The sequence below is a fragment of the Lynx rufus genome, unplaced genomic scaffold (assembly GCF_022079265.1).
Source record: "Lynx rufus isolate CCGP_SWC_20201006 ecotype Redwood Valley unplaced genomic scaffold, mLynRuf1.p SCAF_19, whole genome shotgun sequence".
NCBI lineage: Eukaryota > Metazoa > Chordata > Mammalia > Carnivora > Felidae > Lynx > Lynx rufus.
In genome coordinates this window covers 35,374,480-35,398,770 of record NW_025814833.1, presented here as the reverse complement: position 1 = coordinate 35,398,770, position 24,291 = coordinate 35,374,480, and the positions used below count along the sequence as shown (strand labels likewise).

The window sequence follows — 24,291 nt, the reverse complement described above, 5'->3', positions numbered from 1 at the left end:
AAGCTAAGTGAAATAAGTCAATCAGAGGAAGAAATATCATATGATTTTACTCATATGTGGAATTTAAGAAGAAAACACATGGACATAGGGGAAGGAAAGGAAAAAGAAGATAAAAACAGGAAGGCAAACCATAAGAGACTCTTCAATACAGAGGACACACTGAATGTTGCTGGAGGGGAGGTTGGTGGGGGGATGGACTAGATGGATGATGGGCATTAAAGAGGGCGCTTGTTGGGATGAGTACTGGGTATTATATGTAAATGATAAATCACCAAATTCTACTGAAACCATTATCCCTCTATATATTAACTAACTTGGATTTAAATAAAAATTAAAAAACAAAACAAAAATGTGCTCTGGTATGCCAAGAAAGTCTAGCAAAAAGAATACATGGAGTTCAAGCAATAGTGGACACAGAATAAAATATCAGGGAAGAGAAGCCCAGAACAACCACTGTGCAGCAGACCTGCAGAGCAACCAGGGCAAACTCAAGAAAATGCTAGCGGATTCCAGGAATCTGGCCAGATGCAGCTAATGGATGCACTGACGGTACGATAGAAAAACTCAGAAGTTTCCAGCAGCAGCACATATGGCACATCAAAATGCTAGACCTACCCTGGAGAAGATGGCCCTACTAGGAAGGGTCTGCATTATTCAGGAGCACCTAATATGCTAACTTGGAAATAAAACACAGATGCTCATGACATTTCACAGTTAGGGACTCTCCCATTGGACATCTAGCAGAAAGGACCCAAACCTTACACAATTGTAAGTACAGTTTGGGAAATTAACTGCTTTTGTGTTCTTCAGTTCTGGCTTTAAATAATAAAACATACGTGACTGTTAAAGAAAAACAGAGAAGGAAACACCAACTGGTTTTTGGTGGATAAGAAACTTAGTTTTAAGTACGTTATTTGAAGTTACAAAGGTGACTTAAAAGAGAGGGACTTAGAAAGTATTGACAAGTATTGGAAGGGAAGGTAGAGGATATAATGTGCTGTGTATCAAAAGAGGAAGTCGATTAATGTTTAAAGTTGATACATCAATAAATAGCAGTTTAAGCTATAATTTGAGATTTGGAGATAACCACCAAAAAACTTTTTAAGGAAAGGTTTAAATTAATTGCTTCTGGAGTAGAGAGCTGTGAGTGGCAAAATCTTGGGAAGGAGACTCTTGCTCTTTATTTTTTCAAAGCTTTTTTTGTAGGGGCACCCAGGGGGCTCAGTTGTTTGAGTGTCCAACTTCAGCTCAGGTCGTGATCTCATAGCTCATGAGTTCAAGCCCCGCATCAGGCTATCTGCTGTCAGCACAGAGCCTGCTTCAGATCCTCTGTCTCCCTCTCTCTGCCTTTCTCTCTCTCTCTCTCTCTCTCTCTCTCTCTCAAAAGTAAACATTAAAAAAATAAAAGAAAGCTTTTTTGTACTATTTGATTTATTTTTTTTACCCTGGCATGTATTACTTTAATGAAAATAAAAGTACTTATTATACTCTCAGATTACAAATGTATGGGCATATTTGTTGTTTAAATTTGAAAACTACAGGGGAGCCTGGGTGGCTCAGTCGCTTAAGTGTCCGACTTTGGGTCAGGTCATGATCTTGCGGTCTGCGTGTTAGAGCCCCAAGTCGGGCTCTGTGCTGATAGCTCAGAGCCTGGAACCTGCTTCACATTCTACGTCTCCCTCTCTTTCTGCCCCTGCCCCTGCCCCGCTCATGCTCTGTCTCTGTCTCTCAAAAACGAATAAATGTTTAAAAAAATTTTTTTAATTAGAAAAAAAACAAAAACAAAACCATTAACACATAGATTTATTAAGAATTGAATTGTGTCTCCTCGAAATCCATATGTTGAATTCTTAGCCTCCAGTACCTAAGAATGTGACCTTATTTACAGATAGTATCTTTACAGAGGTACTTAGGTTAAATTAGGGTCATGAGGGTGGGTCCTAATAGAATATGATTGATGCAGTTATAAAAAGAGAAAATTTGGACCCAGAGACCCACATCCAGGAAAGATATGTGAAGATGTAGGGAGTAGACAACCACCTATAAGAAAGAGGTCTGGGGGCGCCTGGGTGGCGCAGTCGGTTAAGCGTCCGACTTCAGCCAGGTCACGATCTCGCGGTCCATGAGTTCGAGCCCCGCGTCGGGCTCTGGGCTGATGGCTCGGAGCCTGGAGCCTGTTTCCGATTCTGTGTCTCCCTCTCTCTCTGCCCCTCCCCCATTCATGCTCTGTCTCTCTCTGTCCCAAAAATAAATAAACGTTGAAAAGAAAGAGGTCTGGAACAGATTCTCCCTCGCGGTCCTCACAAGGAACCATCCCTGCCCACACCTGGGTCTTATGCTTCTAGACTCCAGAATGGAGACAATAAAGTTCTGTTTTTTGAAGCCACCCTCTCTATGCTCTTTTGTTATGGCCACTTGTGCTAAGACAAAAGCTGCAATGGAAAGGTTTCTATTTTGTTATTATGGATTATTTTTTTAAATTTATTTATTTATTTTGAGAAACAGAGAGGGAGAAAAAAACGGGGAAAGGGCAGAGAGAGAGGGGAGAGAGAATCCCAAGCAGGCTTTGAGCTGTCAGTGCAGAGCCCGGTGCGGGGCTTGAATTCACAAAACTGTGAGATCATGACCTGAGCCGAAATCAAGAGTCAGTCGTTTAACCGACTGAGCCACCCGGGTGCCCCATGGATTATTTTTTATTATGAAATCTTAGGAGTGTAATTGATATGTGTATTAACGTTTTTAGGGCTTTTAAACAAAGTAAGTTGCCAGCTTTCCCTCTAAAGATTACCTATTTATACTTCCACCAGAAACACATGCCTTCAGGCCTCCACTGCTGATTTAAATTTGCCATTCTGTGTAGATTTGAGAGGAAATTGGTGTGGTAAATGACTGAGTTTCCATCTTGGCCGGAATCTCCAAGAAATAACTGTATTTTAATGTTTTATTAGGTAATCACTTAATCACTGTCTCCAATCAACACCCCCCCACAAAATGCGTTTATTTAAAACATCTTCAGAAAATGCTAGGAAAATCTGAGCAAATGAGGAAGACACCCATCACAAGTTGATACAGAAGCCATATTAGATGACCACACAAGTTTAGATGTTAAGCCAGATTAGTTATAATTGTGACTAGGATTCATCACATCCTATGGTTTCATTCTAGGGAAATCAGAGACATCATATAGTATACAATCTAGAAGAAACATGGCTAAATTTCCCTGGCTTGTAAAATTAGTGCCTCATTCAACTTGAACCTATTCCAATTATCAACTATCTTCCTAATGGGGGATGGTTTCAATAGAAGAAGTAGACTGTTCCCAAGCTCTTCCCAAACCATTAGAAGCATATCTAGTAAGCAGTAAAGCAGCTGACAATTCCAACTTTGTCTTGTACAAAAATAAGACTATTAAAAGTAATAGCGGAAGGCAGTACTGATATATCAAATTACATTTTTTTAAAGTATTTAAATTTGATTACTAATAGTATAAATATCACTCTTGTTTGTTCTTCCTACAGAAATTAATTATGGATGTAGGATTACATTAGGGTTTTTTTTTGTTTTAAGTTTATTTGTTTTAAGAGAGAGGAAGAGAAAGCATGTGAGTGGTGGAGGGGTGGAGCGACAGAGAATCCCAAGAAGGCTTCATGCTGTCAGCACAGAGTCCAATGCTTCAGGGCTGGATCTTACGAACTGCAAGATCATGACCTGAGCTGAAATCAAGATTTGGATGCTTAACCAACTGAGCCACCCAGACACTCCAACATTAGGTTTTCATTTAATACAGATCCACTACAAGCTAGAAAAATCACTTTATCTGGCCTTCAAGCATTTCTAATAAATAGCAGTTTCAGCTCTTTGCAGGTTACACCAGATTTGAACTTGTATTCCCGAATTGTAAAATCTAGATCTTAATTAGCTCGAAATTTGAGATTCAGTTTCCTAGTCTACGTCTGTACCTTGAGTACATTTCAATATACTTCATATATGTAGAGTGTAAGTCGTTCAGATATTAGGTTTTAAGGTTTTCAGACTTGGATTAAAAACCGAGCTCTGTCACCTACTGGCCTTATGACCTTGGACGAGTTTCATAAACACTATTTGGCTCAGTATCTCATTTTTTAAATAAAAATAATAATAACAGGAACTACTTTTTAGGGTTGTGGATTAACATATAGATAGATAGATAGATAGATATAAAGTTCTTAGAATAGTGCTTGGAACATTATTCAACTGTAGCTATCATCATCATTATTATTATCATTATCAATATCTAGGGGTTTTTTTTAAAGCTACAAAGCAAAACTCAATCATTTTGACCTTGCAAGCCACCTTTGAAAGTGTATAATTCTTCATTGTAAAGATAATTGTACCACTTGCAACATTGTGCTCACTGTAAATGCAAGCATCTGGGGTTTCATTATTCTCTCCCTTCTGCAGTGATCCCAGTTGGGGATTGGATATCTTGGGAAAACAGTGTCTCTTGGGATGTTAATATGTGTTCGTGGGAGTGGAGGAAAGGTTCTGTGCTCAGATAAGTTTTGGAATGCTGAGGAAACAAAATTAAAAGAATATTTTTATCACAGGCTCTAAAAAGATACGCTATATGTAGTGTTTCCAAATGCATCTGGAACCACACTAGGAAATGCTACCATGGGTAGTAAATGGATCCCAACCATTGAGAGTCTCAGGCTATGTTTTTAATGTTACTATTTATATCCCTGAATACTTTTAATTGTATTTTAGTACCAGTTGATTAAGAAAATACTTGACAGAAAGATACCATTATTCAAGTAATATGGTTAAATTTATTTATATTTTCCTCAAAATATCTATGTCTACATTAAACATAGTGCCATCAATTTTGTGTGTGTGTGATCATGTGATTCATTCATTTTACAAACTCATTTCTTAGAATTCTCATAAGTTTTAAGGTTTCTGCCAATAACTTCATGGTCCAAGGGTGAGAACTAATGTTTCTCAATCCTCACTCTACACTGGGACTCATCTGGGAAGCTTTAAAAAATACAATTTAGATGCCTAGATATTGCTCAATAGATATTGGCATCTGTGTGGTCTCTGGGGGCCTGGGCATTACTGTCTTTACAGCTCTGCAGGTCATTTCATTGTGCAAGTCATAGCACAACATTGCTGGTTCTAGGTGTTAGTGAAGTGAGTCAGATCAGGGACCTATTTCATACCATGATCAACATATAGGATGTCACAGACCTAATATAAATTTTAAAAGTTTCTACAGTATATGGTCATAACTGAATAGCTTCTGCTGTAGGAGACGGAATGAGGCTCAGGGGTAAAATTTTTAGCATTGGTAACCAAAATATGTACCTTGAGAATTCAAAGATCTGCTATATCCTAGAATATATTTGCCTGTTATCCTATGTGAACCACAACATCCATAGTCCATAGTCATCTTTTGTGTTGTCTTACAGATGTATCACAAAGGGCACTTTGCTCTTCATTCCACATCGCCTGGCTCCACTTTCTCCAGATATTCACAAACATATCCTAGTTGCCTTTATACGATGAATATTCTTTAATACTTATCTTGACATTTTTGTGTTATTTGGTCATGTTAGTCGATCTTTTTTTAAACATTTATTAGGGTATAATTGACATACAATTAACTGCACATATTTCAAATGTATCAGATAAGTTGGACTTCTGTCTACATCTGTGAAGCCATACTGGCCAACTCTTTCCTTCCTTGCTTTCTTGACACAGCTCTCTTCATTTTCGTCCTGCCTCTTAGCCACTTCTTTTTAATTTTACTTCATGGTATCGTTTCCTTCCCTTGTACCTTAAATATCGGTGTTCTCTAGGGATGATGCGTTCACTTCAGACATATATTTAAGCAATTACAGTATATATGTTAAAATACTGTATTCGTGTACAAGGGCCGCCGTAACGAAGTGGCACAGTCTAGGCTACTTAAACAAGAGACATTTATTTTCTCACAGTTCTTGAGCCTGGAAGTCCAGATCAAGATACTGACAGGGTCGTTTCCTTCTACAGCCACTCTCCTTGGCTGGCAGATGGCCACCTTCTCACTGAGTCCTCACATGTTCACTCCATGGTCTCTGTGTTGTCTGTGTCCTAATCTTCTCTCCTTATAAGCACATCAGTCATGTTGGATCAGATCCCACCTATATGACCTCATTTTAACTGAATTACCTCCTTGAAGGCCCTATATCCAAGTACAGTCACATTCTGAGGTACCGGGGACTGGAATTTCAACGTATGAAATGTACAGGGACAAAATTCAGCTCACAACATGCACTATGATAGGAATGTGAATGCATATTGTTAGAAGAAAAATGCACATTTCCAGATTCGGTCAATGATAAATGGAGTCCTGGAAAATGAAAAGGAATCAACTAAAGAATAACAAGAGGGAGTAGGGGGGAGATAGAAAGGTAATATTAGGTAGAAGGAATAGCATATACATTGGCACTTTTGGAATGCTGTAAGTGATACCTTATATCTAGAACATAAAGTTCAAGAGGATATGTGGCCTTTGATAAGCAGTTAGATATATACATGTCTGGAGACATTTTTCTTTTCGAAGTCCCCTTCCCATTCCTTATACTTCCAGATTGATCTCAACTACTCCAGTTGTTTCAACTGTACTAATAATATCTACTTCTCTAAATCTATCTCAAACCTGTCTATTGAACTCCAGACCCTTCAGTCAACTGTCTTTGAGAGGTCACTTTTTAGATATCCCCCAGGCACCTCAAACTGAAAATTGAAATGTCAAAAAGGTCTTTCTCTCTCTTCAAATTTGTTGCTTCTTGAGAATTCATTGTCTTATCAAATAATACTGCTTTTTTAGGTATTGAGTTTTTCATTTTAATTGCAGTATCATTGACATACAGTATTTTATTAGTTTCAGGTGTATAATATAGTGATTCAATAATTCCATACATTATAGAGTGCTCATCACAACAAGTGAAGTCCTTAATCCTCATCGCCTATGTCACCCATCCCCCTGCCCACTCCCCCCTGGTAACCATTGTTTGTTCTTTATACTTAAGAGTCCAATTCTCGGTTTGTCTGTCTCTCTCTCTCTGTCTTTTTCCTTTGATCATTTGTTTTGTTTCTTAAATTCCACATATGAGTGAAATCGGATGGTATTTGTCTTTCTCTGACTGACTTATTTCACTTAGCATTATATTCTTTAGCTCCATCTGTGTCATTGGAAATGGCAAGATTTCTTGCTTTTTTATGGCTGAGTAATATTCCTCTATCTATCTATCTATCTATCTCACATCTTCTTTATCCATTCATCTATTGATAGACACTTGGGCTGCTTCCATATCTTGGCTATTATAAATAATGCTTCTATAATCATAAGGGTGCATGTATCCCTTTGAATTAGTGTTTTTGTGTTCTTTGCATAAATCCCTAATACCCAGTAGTGTGATTGTTGCATCATAGGGTAGTTCAATTTTTAACTTCTTGAGGAACCTCTATACTATTTTCTACAGTGGTTTCACTAGTTTGCATTCCCACCAATAGTTCATGAGGGTTCCTTTTTCTCTGCATCCTCACCAACACAACACCTGATGTTTCTTGTATTGTTGATTTTAGCCATCCTGACAGGTGTGAGGTGATATCTCATTGTGGTTTTGATTTGCATTTCCCTGATGATGAGTGATGTTGAGCATCTATTGGCCATCTGGATGTCTTCTTTGGAGAAATGTTTGTTCAAACTTGCTGGTTTTTAGTTGGATTATTTGTTTTGGGGATGTTGAGTGTAAGTTCTTTATATATTTTGGATACTAACCCTTTATTGGATATATCCTTTGCAAATATCTTCTCCCGTTCGGTAGGTTGCCTTTTAAGTTTTTGGTTTTTTTTCCTTGATGTGCGGAAGCCTTTTATTTTGATGTAGTCTCAATAGCTTATGTTTGCTTTTATTTACCTTGCCTCAGGAGACTTGTCTAGAAAAATGTTGCTACAGCAGATGTCAGAGAAATTACTGCCTGTCCTCTCTTCCTGGATTTTTATGGTCTCACATTTGGGTCTTTAATCCATTTTGAGTTTATTTTTGTTTATGGTGTGAGAAAGTGGTCCGGTTAAACGATACTCTTATTTACTGAATAACTAAAACCAGAAACTCAGATATAATCCTGACTACTTATTCTTACCCATTCATTTCTAGTAGTCATTCAATGCTTTGGATGCTACATATGCTTTTAAATTCATCTTCACTTCACCATCCCCACTTAACTGCTGATCCTCATGGATCTTTGCCATTAGGCAAATTACTTGACCAGCAGGTCCAGTGGGGATCTGATTATCCTTGATTGAGATTATACATTCCACCAAGGCACATAGATAAACAGTTCTAGACTCTAAATGAGCATATGATATATGACAATAATATTAAAATTCAATTATTGATGACTACCATTTATGGAATATTCATGATGTGACAGATATTGCATTAGGTACTTTACAAACTCACAAAAAATTGTGTAAATTGAATAGTATATCTCTTTTGAAAAAGAATGAATTCAAGCCTATAAATGTTCACCACAACAAGACATCTATCATACTTAATTATCACTATGTGTAAAGTATTTCTAATGACAAAAAATTTCTTACCAATGGAAAAATGACAACAAAAGTGTGTCTCATTTTAATACTACGATATATTATTGTAATTCTAGAAAAACAATAATTCTTTTCTGACCTGGCCATGATTTTTCTATCTACACTATAGAAAATCGCATTCTTAAATTTAGCCAATGAGGCACTATGAAGAAGATAATTTATAAGATGGATAATTTCATAATAAATATATCAGCTTAAGTGCCTTAAAATTGGAAATTAGTTTTCCCATGGTGTAGGAATCTAAATGGATTATAATATACATAGATGAGGAATAGCAGGCATCTCCAACTTTACTGAGAATAGTTTCCCCTTAAATTACTCTTGCAAAAGTCAATAATAGAAGCTATTTGCTGCCAGAAATATATTTAGAGAAACTGCCATTTATTATAATTAAAGTGATTTATTTGCTTGCTAGTTTATTTGGCTGAGGATTTTCTTGAAATTGAGGACAAACTGGAAATGTAATTTACCGATATATACAGTATTACAGCATATTTCATACTCTGAGGCTTTTTAAAGTGTTTTTCAAATATCAGTGGTAAAAATACCCTGTTTACGCTAGATATTGAAAATGTGGGTTATTTAAAGCAGAGCTGGGTGTCAGAATTCATGCTAAAGCCAGTTATAACTGGTTCAGGGATGGTCCTGGCAATTTAATAATCACCACTCATCACGAAAGAATCAATGAAGAACTAAATTCCATGGGACATTAAGGATTTTTCTATGTTGGCCACTTATCAACTTGAAGAAGGAAATTCAGAGATAGTTGTTGCACTGTGTGTGCTTCATGAGCATAGAAATCAAGTATTGTGGGTTTTTTTCTGATGGATACATCAAGTTTCTATGAACGCTGAGTTTGAAACCGGGTGATGCCACTTGTTAGCTTTATGAGCTTAGGGAAATGATTTGCCTCTCTCAGACTGAAGCTCGGTCTTCTCACCTATGAAATGGGGATAATCATAAACTTCCTCTCAACTTTGCTGTGAGAAAAAGATGACTTAACGTATATAGATTGCTTAGCAGAGCACTTGACATATTTTAGTTGTTCCATATTTGGTCCTTCCTAATGTAGTCACTGGTATTTATCTGTTCATCAGCGGCCTTCTTCTTCCTTACTAACAGAACCCCAACTTTAGTCAGGTGCCACACCCCCAGCCTCAGAGGATGAATTGTGATTGGCCTAGGCCAATGTTCCTCAACGGAGACATCACTAGCATTTTGAACGAGGTCTTTCTTACATTTCCTCCTTTTCAAATTTTGTATTGCAAGGGTCCCCCAAGTATAAGAAAATGGTAGCAGTGAATTTTATGAGGAAGGAAGAGAATCTGTGAGAATGTGGCACGAGGTGGGAATGTACAAGCTCAGCGAAATTGTCAAAAAATAACAAAACTTATTTATATTCCAAGGGAGATGGAAAGGACCCTTGTATATCTCAGCCTGGGCTAACGATAGAAAAAGCTTCCCCTGTAAATTTGTAATCATGGACCTGCCCGCATATTAACTTTGAATTTGAATGTTTAATATCCATTTTATCTGGGAACTGCCAAGCTGACAAATTGACATGAAAAACTCATACAAGTCCAGTGATGCTTCCAGGCAGAAGCAAATGCAAAACTTCTCTGGAGGGACACACATTCACACCAAGACTTGCAGGATGTAGCTGCTAAAAAGAGGAAGAGTCAGAAGTCACAACAAAAAGAAAAATTAGACTCATAATAACCTCAAGTAATACATTTATCAGAAGTATGCATGTTGAAAATGGCATACATGAAAGAGGTTATCAGCACATTTCAAAACCATGCATATGAGGAAAAGAAACCCGTTTTCATTTTGACAGGAAAAAATGCCAATAGCACTTTTAAAAATAATTTTACTGTGATATGTATAGAAGATCTTGTAACTCAATAGACTTTTTAAAGAGGTACTGTTTTTAAAATGGAAGATAGTTTTGAAGAAATTATCTAGAATAAAGCACCGAAGGTTAAAGAGGTTATGGTTATGGAGTGGAGATTTAAATATTCAAAAGGGGCGCCTGGGTGGCTCAGTCGGTTAAGCGTCCGACTTCGGCTCAGGCTCAGGTCACAATCTCGCGGTCCGTGAGTTCGAGCCCCGCGTGGGGCTCTGGGCTGATGGCTCGGAGCCTGGAGCCTGCTTCCGATTCTGTGTCTCCCTCTCTCTCTGCCCCTCCCCCGTTCATGCTCTGTCTCTCTGTCTCAAAAATAAATAAATGTTAAAAAAAATATTCAAAAGAAGAAGAATGTTTGACATGTTTCGTAGGGTTTCAAATACTGTGACTATTTGAGGATATCATATTTGAAAACTTCTACAATTGAAAAACATTGATTCTCAGTTTCAAGAAATACATCAAGTTCCATGCAGTATTAAATAAAAATAAATCCACACCTAGACACACGGAAATAAAATTAGGAGAAAACTGTTGATCTAGAGTTTTATACATATATAATCATTCAAGAGTGGGCCAAATTAAATACTTTTGCAGATAATGACTGAGAATTTTTCATTACCAGACTACCATTACAATAGTAAGAGATGAACTTCATGAAAGAGAAAACTGAAGCTTGAAAGCCCTGAGACAGTAGAAGTCATGGTCAAAAAGAAATTGTTTATCGTTTTTGTTAATCTAGAGAAGCATTGACTTAGCAAAAGCATTAATAGTGAAAATTACCAACACATTACATAAAAATAATATGTCAGATGTAAGGGTGACTTAAAGATTCTATTGATTTAAGTTGGTTTGGGTTGGAAATAACCAGTTACTTTACTAAAAGAGCCTTAAACAATTGGAAATCATTATTATTTTGTCTATCATGAAGTCCAGAGATGGATAGTCCATGAGTTGTAACAGCAGCCCAATTATGCAATTGAGGACATAAGCTGTCTTCCTCATTGTGCTATTTCTTCTATAGTACATGTCTGCTCTTTTCCCCCACGGTCCGAATAACTCAAGTACGATGTTCTCACACAAGCACATTCTCACGCAGAAAGAAAGAAAGCAGTGAACACTATCTTCTCTTATGTTTCTGTCTTTTTATCAGGTCAGGACATCCTTTCCAGTAGCTTGAGAGCAGACTTTTATTTATAGCCCATTGGCCACAACCAATCATTGGCAAAGAGAATGTTATTTTCCTGTCTCACTTAGACTAATCATGATTATCACCTTGTGATAGACTCGCCATCCTTGAACTTATTTTGCTCAATATTTGAATAAAACCCTGGCTCTTTTAGAAAGAAAGAAGAGGAAAGAATGCATCCCTGTAGTTTAGGCAACCAAAATAGCCTGCCTAAGTATTCTAAGGTCCTTATAGTCTTCCAGAGGAGGAGAGAGGTGTTGGCTAACTTTAGACTTTAGATTAATTAGACATACTAAAAATTTAAGGATACATGCTATGGATATAAACAAAACATATAACTTCCAACCCATGGGAGAATAAAAAGAAATTTTAAAAAAAGCAGTTCAATCCAGTAGAAAGCAGTTAAAGAGGTACATAGAGCACTAGGCACAGTTTTATAGACAGGAAAGAGTTTTGTGCCCTAGCTCTATCAGTGACTGGTTGTTTACTGGACAGTTACTTCTCTATGGTACTTGGTTTTCCTAAATGTAAAGTTAAGTGGTTGTTCTGAATGACTTGTAAGGTCCTTTGCCGTTCTAACAGTCAGCGAAACAAATACGTGGTTTTTGGAAGTGGTATTCATTAGTTTGTAGGCACTAGAGAATATCATCCCCCTTCTTTCAACTACACATCTACTTGCAGCATATCTTCATCAGTACGTGTGCACTAGAAAATTCTAGGAGCATCCAGGAACAGAAAACATTGTTTTAGACTTGCTTAATTGAAACTCCACAAATGTCATGCCTTCATAAATAAAATTACTCTCTCCCCTTCCCATCTTCCAAATTATTTCTTGTTGCAAAACAAAGTCACATTACTAATTCTTCCATTATTGCATATCTTGGAATTTAAATTAATTAAAGGAATGACCCCAAAGAAAATCCTGAAATCCTCAAAGGTTGTCTAGTTTCTCCAAATTTCACCTCTTTGCATTTTGTCTTTGTTCCATGTTGGTAAAAATCTATTTTAGCATCACCCTAAGCTCTCCTGCACCTCCTTAAACCTTTCTTTGGATAGAGCATTGTTTTCCTTCCAAAGCACTTCTCCATTGCATGTACACAAAGAATAAAAGTATAAGTTGTCAACAAAGCAGGCAATTAAAAAAGACCTGCTAACTATCAAGAGAAGATTTTACAAAGCAAGAAATAAAGCAGAAAATGCAGGTGTCAAAATGATTGACAGGCCTTTACCTGAGAATTGACTGTACCCTAAATATGTACAGAAAAGGTGCTACACGATGGTAGAAAGGCATTGGAATCTTATTAAAATAACCCAAGAAAAATGTGTTTATGCAGTGCTTGAGATATAAACTACAATGGTTAGAAAAACAGAATTCAGAGGCACCTAGGTGGCTCAGTTGGTTGAGCATCTGACTTCGGCTCAGGTCATGATCTCACGTTTGTGAGTTCAAGCCTTGCATCAGACTATGTGCTGACAGCTCAGAGCCTGGAGACTGTTTCAGATTGTGGGTCTCCCTCTCTTTATGCCCCTCCCCTGCTTGTGCTCTGTCTCTCTTTCAAAAATCAACAAACATTAAAAAACAAAACAAACAAACAAACAAAAAAAAACAAAGACAGAAGTTCAGAGTCCCCTGAGTGGTTAAGCGTCTGACTTCAGCTCAGGTCATGATCTCGTGGTTCATGAGTTCAAGCCCCATATCGTGCTCTGTGCTCACAGCTTGGAGCCTGGATCCTATTTCAGATTCTGTGTCTCCCTCTCTATCTCTGCCCCTCGCTGCTCACGCTCTCTCTCTCTCTCTTTCTCTCAAAAATACAATAAAACATTAAAAAAAAAAAGAAATTCTGATTAGACCAATAACAAGTAAGGAGATTGAATCAGTAATCAAAAACATCCCCCCAAAAAAGATTCCAGGACCAGATGGCTGCATGATTAATTTTACCAAATATTTAAAGAAGAATTAGGGGCACCTGGGTGGTTCAGTCAGTTAAGCATCTGACTTCAGCTCAGACCATGATCTTGGGGCTTGTGGATTCAAGCCCCACATTGGGCTCCATGCTGACAGTGTGGAGCCTGCTTGGGATTCTCTCTCTCCCTCTTTGCCCCTCCTTCACTCACACTTTCTTTCTCTCTCAAAAATAAATAAATAAACTTACAACAAAAAGAATTAATGCCAGTCCTTCTCAAACTCTTCTGAAAATCTGAAGGAAGAGAACACTTCTAAGCTCATGTTACAAGGCCAGCATTACCCTGATACCAAAGCCAAAGCCAGATACAAGAAAAGAAACCTACAGGCCATTACTCCTGATGAATATAGATGCCAAATCCTCAAGAAAATACTAGCAAATTGAATTTATCAACACATTAAAAGGATCTTATACACTGATTAAGTAGGATCTATTCCTGGGATACAAGGATGGTTCAACAATAGGCAAATGAATAAATGTGACACATCACGTTAATAGAATGAAACATAAAAATCACATGGTCATCTCAATAGATGCAGAAGAAGTATTTGACAAAATTCAATGTCCTTTCATGATAAAAATCCTCGACAAAATAGGTACAGAAGGATGTACCTCAACGTAATGAAAGACATATATGCCAGTCCCACAGCTAACATCGTACTTAATGGGGAAAGATTGAAAGCTTTTCCTCCAAGATCAGGAAAACAGTGCCCACTGTCACCAGTTCTATCCAACATAGGACTGGGAACCCTAGCCAGAGCAATTAGTCAAGAAAAAGAAATAAAGGACATCCAAATAGGAAAGAAGGATTTCTCATATAAGTGAAATTGCAGATGATATGGTTTTATATGAAGAAAACACTAAAGATTCCATGAAAAAATTGTTGGAGCTAATAAATGAATTCAGTAAATTTGCAGGATACAGAACAACATACCAAAATCAGTTATGTTTCTAGACACTGACAATGAACTATCTGAAAAAGAAATTAAGAGAACCACCCTACTTACATTATGATCAAAAATAATAAAATACTTAGCAATAAATTTGACTAAGAAAGTGAAAGATCTATGTACTCTGAGAACTAGAAAACACTGATGAAAGAAATTAAAGAAAACAAAAAAAAGATATTCTGTGTTCATGGATTAAAAGAATTCATATTGCTAAAATATTTATACTATTTTAGCAATCTATAGATTCAATTCATTCCCTATCAAAATTCCAATGGCATTCTTCATGGAAATAGAAAACAGTCCTAACACTTATAGGGAATTTAAATGGAACCTGAATGGCCAAAAGCATTTTTGAGAAAAAAAAGAACAAAGCTAGAGCCATCACACTTCTGGTTTAAAACTATATTATAAAGCTATAGTAATCCAAACAGTGTGGTACTGCTATAAAAACAGACATAAACAACAATGGAATAAAGGGTCCAGAAATAAACCTACACATGATATGGTCAACTAATCTTTGACAAAGATGCCCAGAGTACACAATGTGGAAAAGGTAGTCTCTTCAATCAATGGTGTTGGGAAAACTGGTATCCATGTGTAAAAGAATGAAATTGGATCCTTATCTTACATCAAATTAACTCAAAATGAATTAAAGGCTTAAATGTGATACCTGAAGTTGTAAAACTCCTAGAAGAAAACATAAGGGAAAATCTTCTGGAAAATCTGTCTTGGCAATGATTTTTTTTGGAAACAACACCAAAGGCACGGGCAATAAAGCAAAATTAAACAAGTGGGATATATAGAACCCAAAAGCTTCTGTACAGAAAAGGAAACAATCAACAAAATGAAAAGCAAAGCAATGGAATGGGAGAAAATATTTTCAAAGCACATATCCAATAAGATGTTAATATCCAAAATATGTAAGGAATTCCTACAACTTACTAGCAAAAAATAAATAATCCAATGTAAAAATGGGCAAAAGGGTGAATAAACATTTCCTCATGGAAGACAGGCAAATGACCAACAGGCATATGAAAAGGTGCTCAACAACACGAATCATCAGGGAAATGCAGATCAAAACCACAATGCAATATCACCTCACACTAGTTAGAATGGCTATTATCAAAAAGACAAGAGATGGGGTGCTGGGTGGCTCAGTTCCATTAAGCGTCTGACTCTTGATTTCCACTCACGTCATGATCTCACAGTTTGTGAGATCAAGCCCTGTGTTGGGCTCTGCACTGACAGTGCAGAACCTGCTTGAGATTCTCTCTCTGCCCCTCTCCCACTTGCTCTCTCTCTCTCTTTCTCTCTCTCTCTCTCTCAAAATAAATAAATAAACATTTAAAGGAAAAAGACCACAGATAACAAGTATTAGTGAGGATGTGGATAGAAGGAATCTTTGTGTACTATTGGTAGGAATGTAAATTATTCCAGCCATTATGGAACACAGTAGTGAAGTTCCATAAAAAACTTAAAATAGAACCTCCATATGTCCTAGTAATCTCACTTCCAGATATAATCAGTAGTCTTAAATTTACATATTCAAAGGAAATGAAATTAGTATCTCAAAGGCAAATCTGCACTGCCATGTTCATTTCAGCATTATTCATAATAGCCAAGATATGGCAACAATGTCAGTGCCCATCAGTGGATGAATAAAGAAAATACAGTCTGTGTATTTACAATGGAATATTATTCAGCTTTGAACAAAAGGAGATCCTGCCATTCAGTACAACGTGGATGAACCCCGAAGATATTATACTAAGTGAAATAAGCCAGACACAGAAAGACAAATAATGATCTCATTTATATGTGAAATTTTAGAAAGTCAAACTCACAGAACCAGAGAACAGATTGGTGATTACCAGGGGCTAAGGGTGTGGCAAAAATGGGGAGATGTTGGTCAAAGGGTACAACCTTTCAGTTATAAGATCAATAACTTCTGAGGATCTAATGTATAGCATGGTGACTATGGTAGAAATTTGGCAAATTTTGGCAAACATTGTAACTCTGTGAGGTGATGGATATGTTAATTAGCTTTATTGTGGTAATTATTTCACAATGTATATGTATGTTAAATCATCACATTGTATACCTTAAATATATACAATTTTTATATTTCAGTTATACTGCAGTGAAGCTGGGAAAACTTAAATAACATGCTTATACTAAGCTAATTTATACTAAAACTAGATATTTTTAATGCTAAATGTTTTATACTATTTTTAAGTGTTTACATTACATGTTATAAGCATCACATATGTCTATATTCTATTTAATCACCTTACTTCACTCACTGAAATCATTTATAATTCTTTAAATTCCACTTTTAGCAAGTCATGTAAATAGAATTTGAACATGAGAAAATTAAAATATTGAAAAGCACCTAATTGTTTTTATTTTATTTTATTTTTCAGGGAACAGAATAGTTTTATTTTATTTATTTTGTATCTTTTTTTATGAATTTCTTTTTTATTCAAGTATAAATAACAGACAATGTTATATTAGTTTCAGGTATACAGTATAAAGATTTAACAATTCAAAAACATTTCTCAATGTTCATCAAGATAAGTGTTCTCTTAATCCCCTTTGTCTATTTCACCCATCCCCCAGCCACCTCCACTCTGGCAACCACTAGTTTGTTTCTATATTTAAGAGTGTAGGGGCACCCGGGTGGCTCAGTCAATTAAGCATCCGACTTCAGCTCAGGTCATGATCTTGCGGTTTGTGAGTTCGAGTCCCACACTGGGCTCTGTGCTGACAGCTCACAGCCTGGAGCCTGTTTCGGATTCTGTGTGTGTGTCTCTCTCTCCCCCCGTCCCCAGCTCACACTCTGTCTCTGTCACTCTCAAAAATAAATAAATGTTAAAAAAAAAAAAAGAGCGTGGGTTGTTAGTCTTTTTTTCTTTGCTTGTTTGTTTTGTTTTTTTCAGTTCCATGTATAAGTGAAATCATATGGTATTTGTCTTTCTCTGACTTTTTTTCACTGAGGATTATACCCTCTGGGTTCATCTATGTTGTTACAAATGGCAAGATTTCATTCCTTTTCAATGGCCAAGTAATAGTCCCTCTTCCTTACCCATTCATCTGTGGATAGACATTTAGGTTGCTTCTGTATCTCGGCTATTGTATGTAATACTGCAGTAAACCTAGGGGTCCAGACATATTTTTGAGTTAGTGTTTTAATTTTCTTTGGGTAAATTCTCAGCAGTAGAATTACTGTATCATATGGTAATTCTATTTTTAATTTTTGAGGGACCTTACTGTTTTCTACAATGGCTACACCAACTGATTTTCTGTCTGGATGATCTATCCATCGACATAAGTGGGGTGTTAAAGTGCCCTACTTTTATTGTATTACTATCAATTTCCTCCTTTATGTTTGTTAATTATGTATTTAGGTTCTCCCATGTTGGCTGCATAAATATTTGTAATTGTTATATCCTCTTGTTGAATTGTTCCCTTCATCATTATATAGTATCCTTCTTTGTCTCTTTCTGTTTCTTTAAAGTTATTTATTTTGAGAGGGAGAGCACGTGCACATAAGCAGGAGAAGAGGAGAGAGAGAGGGAGAGAGAGAATCCCAAGCAGGCTCTGCACTGTCAGTGCAGAGCCCATCACAGGGCTTGATCCCACAAACTGTGAAATCCTGACCTGAGCCAAGATCAAGAGTTGGATGTTTAATTGACTGAGCCACTCAGGTGCCCTCTTCTTTGCCTCTTGTTACAATCTTTGTTTTAAGGTCTCTTTTGTCCAATATAAGCATGGCTACCTCAGCTTTTTTTTTGCACTTCCATTTGCATGGTAAATGTTTTCCCATCCCTTTATTTTCAATGTACATGTGTCTTTAGGTCTGAAGTGCGTCTCCTGTAGGCACCATATAGACACATCTTGCTTTTTTATCCATTCAATCACCCTATCTCTTTTGATTAGAGCATTTAGTCCATTTACATTCAAAGTAGTTATTGACAGATATATATTTATTGCCATTTTGTTACTTGTTTTTCAGTTGTTTTAGTAGTTCTTTATTCCTTTCTTCTCTTGCTTACTTCCCTTGTGGTTTGATGGCCTTCTTGGTGATATGCTTGGATTCCTTTCTCTATTTTTTGCGTATCTATTACAATTTTTTTTAATGTTTACTTATTTTTGAGAGAGAGGGAGAGACAGAGCGTGAAGAGGGGAGGAGCAGAGAGATAGGAAGACAGAATCAGAAGCAGGCTCCAGGCTCCGAGCTGTCAGCAAAGAGCCCGACCCGGGGCTCGAACCCACAGACCGCGAGATCATGCCTGAGCCGCAGTCAGACGCCCAACTGACTGAGCCACCCAGGCACCCCTCTATTACAAGTTTTTGATTTGTGGTTACCATTAGGCTCATATATAACATCTTATGCATATAGCAGTCTATATTAAGTAGATGGTCACTTAAGTTTGAACCCATTGTAAAAAGTGATGGTTAGATGCCACTGAAGTAGATGGAAATGGCTTAACCGTATGCATGTTGTCTAGCCTGAGGGCCTCTTCCATTCTTGTCTAGGGGAGTGCTAACCTTCTCTCCTTTCATACAACACTGAAACCATATTTTTAAATAGGATTGTTTATTTGCAGAATCTGACCTCATTTCCATATATCACACTAATACTCAGTTACATTGCATGAAGGGTATAATGGTAAATAAGGTAAAAAATATGGCAAGCACTTGTGATGTGACTTGATTTATGATTTATAATAATTGTGGTAATATCAATAATAATAATACCAATCATGTTGTAAGAGAAATTGGAAACCATCCCTCTTCTAATGGTGGGAAACTCTGAATAAAAAAGATGATATTGAGGGGCGCCTGGGTGGCTCAGTTGGTTAAGCATCTGGCTTCGGCTCAGGTCATGATCTCACAGTTTGTGAGTTCAAGCCCCACATCAAGCTCTCTGCTGTCAGCATGGAGCTCACTTTGGATCCTCTGTCTCCCTGTCTTTCTGCCCCTCCCTCAGTTGCTCTTTCACTTTCTCTCTCTCTCTCTCTCTCTCTCTCTCAAACATAAATAAACATATATAGATTTTTTTTTAAAAAAAGATGATATTGAGATTTGCACTTGTGATAGCCAGGCAACACCCTTGTGTATCTCATAAGATTGGCTTGTGCAGCCAATAAAATATGGTAGAACTAATGGCATGTCACTTCTGAAATGATGTTATGAAAGACATTGTAGCGGTCTCTCTCTCTCTCTCTCTCTGTCTATCTCTTTCTCTCTCACATTACTTACTCTGGGGGAAGTCCTATGCCATAAAGTAAACAACTGTATGAGAAGGTCTGTCTCTTGAGGAACCAAAGAATCTTCCCCAAATCCAGGTCTGTGGACTTAGAAGTGAATTCTCCAAGCTCAATCAAGTCTTCAGATGATTGTCGCCCTGGTGGGCTTCTTGTCTGCAACCTCCTGAGAGACCTGAGCCAGAACCTCTCAGCTAAGCTGCTCCCAGATTATTGACACTCAGAAACTTCATGACATGATCATCTGCTAATTTAGGGATAATTTGTTACACAGCAATAGGTAACTAATACAGGATTTGGTAACTGGAAGTGCGGCAATGCTGTAACACACACCTAAAACACATGAGTGGCTTTGGGAAAATAATAGTGTTTTCCAGGGTTCTGTTTTCAGTTCAAATGTTCTTACTCTACACGCTCTTTTCTTCGTGATCTCATCTACCCTCACGGATTTAACTCTAATCTATGTATGGCTGACTCCAAAACCTGTATTTCCAGTGTAGATACTTCGTCTGAATTCCATGCTCCTCTTGCCAACTTCCTACCTAGCATTTCTACACAAACTTCCAATAAGCACCTATAGCTAAGCATGGCATTTATGGAACTTATCATCTCTGCTTCCCAGGTCAGCTCCTTGTCCTATATACTTTGTCTCAGATTGGGACACATTCTCCTCAGTCACCCATTCTAGAAACCTAGTTTTTTTTTTTTTTTTCACGTTCCACATTTAAACTCTCATCCCGCTGATTTAAACTCTTAAGTATTTCCTAGATTTGCACACTTTGCACATCCCTTCTAAATAAGTCTTGCCTACTTTCTTCTCTCATCTGAATGATTGCAACTGTCACCTAACTGGATGTACTAGCTCCAAGCTTGCTCCTATAAAATCCATTTTCCACCCAATAGCCGGTATTATGTTTCTAAATTGCATATATGATCATCTTATCCTTTGCTTAAACCCTTTCAGGGGATATTTATGTCCCTCTGGATAAAGTCCAAATCCCTCACTGTGTTTGAAACGGTTCCTGTGGTCTTACCCTTAACTATATTCCCAGATTAACTTATTGCTTACCTATCTCTCAGTGCACACTTGAACAAAAGTGGCTTTTATATTTTTTCAAGCACAGGACTTTTTTGCCATTATGCTTTTGTATATATTTCCTCTACTTAAAATGTCATTGCCTTAACTTTCAGTGTAGTTTACTCCCCTTCTTTTAGGAATAAGGTATAATAATGTCCTCTGGGTAACTACAGTGCATTTCTTTTCCAGAATGGTTTCTGTAGCCCTCCCTGACCCTCTCATAGTCCCTGGAGCACATCTTATCATAATAAAATTTTTCTTTTATTAAAATTGTCTGTTTTCATGAATAGCTCCATAACAAGGCTATACTCCTTAAGGATAGGGCTTATGTCTTAATTATCTTTTATTCCAAAGGCCTAATACTGTGACTGGCACAATATAATTTTGTTTCTTGAATAATACCATCAGGAGTTGACAACTGGTTAGAGGTTATAAGCTGAGGGAAATGCTAGACAAGGGTAAAAGATGATTCAAGATGAAATTGGAATCAGTGATTCTCAAACTTTATTATTGATAAAAATCAACTGGTAAACTTGTTAAAATGCAGATTGCCTAACCTCACCCCTACATATTTCGAATTCCTTAAATCTAAGATAAGTCTCAGGAATCTGCATTTTTAGCAAACACCCAAGTCACTCTGATGCTGAGGTTTTCTGCCCAACTATTTGGGAAACATTGGTTTAAAAAATGAGATTTGAGGGGTGTGTGTGTGGCTCAGTTGGTTGAGTGTCCATCTCTGGATTTTGGCTCAGGTCATGGTCTCAGGGTCGTGCAATCGAGCCCCAGGTCTGGCTCTGTGCTAAGCATAGAGCCTGCTTAAGATTCTCTTTCTTTCTCTTTCTCCCTCTGCCCCTCTCCCCCAGTCATGTGCTAGCTTGCTCTCTCTCTCACTCACTCTGTCTCTCAAAATAAATAGATCTTAACAAAAACAGAAAATGAATTTTTAAAGGAATTTAATGTCTCCATAGTTTTATCACATATATCCATTTTTCTTATCTATTGTTTTAGGTTTTGTGGCATCTAAATAAACTTTATTGCATTTAAACACCATTCTGTCATTTCAAATATTGCATACAAAATTAAACCCCACCTTCTACTAGGAGTTCCAAAACCAAGTAAGTTTCAACTCTTCTAAATGACTAATATGGGTCTGCAGTTCACAAATAAGTCACAAAGAAAGGGCTGTCATAAACACATGTTGGGGAAATCAAATCCAGACGGTCTATAGTAATTCATGTTTGAATATTAGCCTCGTTGCTATGCTACCAACATTACTTAAAGTAAGGAGACTAAATGCCGTTCAAAGAAGGTCTAATCACACATGGATTTTTTTCAAGCTTAAGTAACCTGTTTCTTGCTGAGATTTTAGGAAATCTAAAAATCATCAAATACACAGAGACAAGGTCTTCAACAACAGCTATTTTAGAGTAATAATTTAGTTGAGAATAAACTCAATTAGAAAGATCCATGTACTCAAGTGCCTGTCCAGTTGAACTCATGTCAATTTTATTTGTATATGAGCAAAGTTCATTTCTAAGATGTGTGTGGGGGGGGTATTACTTCTATGCCTTTTGAAAATAGCATGGCCCCAATGTTATTGAATGGAAATGGAATAAAATATATATTCCATATTATGCTCAATAGATATTTAGAAGAAATCATTTCTGCTGAGGAGCAATTATATTCAGATGCATGGAAATTAATAAGTTAAGCTGTATGTATTTGCAGTCAAATTATTAAACAATCTCTTAACAACAAGAACATTAAGTGACACAGCTAGTTATTTTCAATATTGGAAAGCATAATATTGATAGAAATTTTCATTGTAATCCTCAGAACTAGACACTGAACAAACAAAAAACTGGTTATTTGCTTTGGGATACCTTGTCTGAAATTAGGATACATTGTTATCACACACTTGTCCTTTAGTTAAGACTTCAAGTACTGAAACATCAGGTTTCTTTTATGCTGACCTAGTTAACAAAAGAAGGGACTAGAATATTATTCCACTAAAAATTCAGAATCTTAAATAGAATCAAAGTCGCTTTTATTTCAAAGAAAACAATTGTGATATATAGACTGATGGATTGAAGACCATGAAAATAAAGGTAAATAAATCTATCATAAATAAATCCAATAACCAAATACAAACACAAAAAGAAAATGGAGAAAAAACTAGATCTCCCAAAAGTCTGAGAAATAAAAATTGTAGGTGAATGAAAGCTTAGAAAGTATCCATGAAAATGATTATTTTCTAGGAACTATCAATTACCAAATTGATTATGTAAAGATAGAAAATCTGAAAAGACCAAAAACATGAAAGACATTTTTTAAGTGTAAAAATAAATTAGTTCCTAAAAGACTGAGTTAAGAAAGATTTGCCTATGAGTCATTTCATTTCTTCAAAGAATATTTTCCTATGTTATTAATGTGTTTCAGAGCATAAAGAAAGAAGGAGATTAACCCAATAAATCCTATAGAACTAGTATAACCCTGTTTAAAATTTTTTAAATTTTTTATATTTATTTATTTTTGAGACAGAGAGAGATACAGCATGAACAGGGGAGGGGCAGAGAGAGAGGGAGACACAGAATCCGAAGCAGGCTCCAGGCTCCGAGCCATCAGCACAGAGCCCGACGCGGGGCTCGAACTCACGGACCGTGAGATCGTGACCTGAGCCGAAATCAGATGCTTAGCCGATTGAGCCACCCAGGCACCCCAACCCTGATAAAAATTTTAAGAAACATAGAAAAGATCATTTAAATTATAGCTGGATCTTATTTATGCTCACGCAAAATAGAGATGCATGAATACAATATAAAATACTGGCAACTGGATTTAGCAGTATACTGAAAATATTATATATTGTCCTTGGATTATTTATTCAGATTGTAGAAATTGTTCAGCATTTGGAAAAACCAATCATATAATTCATAATATCAATAACAGATGAAAAATAACATCAATATAATTGATACTGAAAAGAAACCAGGTTGAGGAAATTTTCTAGTTTGTTTAGTATTTTTATCATAAATCCCAGAGCTAACATACTTATTGGTGAAAGACTAAAAATTTTCCCTCAGGAAATAAGACAAGGATGTCTACTTTTCTCCAACTCTACATTGTACTGGAGACTTTAGCCAGGGAAATTCAGCCATAAAATGAAATAAAGCTATCTAGTTTGCAAAGGAGGAAATAAGAAAACTATCTCTGAAGATAAGATGATCTCGTACATAGAAAACCCTAAGTAACACACACACACACACACACACACACACACACACACACACAGAGAGAGAG

The 24,291-nt window shown here is 36.8% G+C and overlaps 1 non-coding gene across 1 annotated transcript; it reads right to left on the bottom strand.

Moving 5' to 3' along the window:
- Positions 1-19,089: 19,089 nt before the first annotated feature.
- LOC124514095 (U6atac minor spliceosomal RNA) lies at positions 19,090-19,216 on the bottom strand. Its single transcript, XR_006962586.1, has one exon. It is a non-coding gene; the product is annotated as a U6atac minor spliceosomal RNA (small nuclear RNA).
- Positions 19,217-24,291: the final 5,075 nt, after the last annotated feature.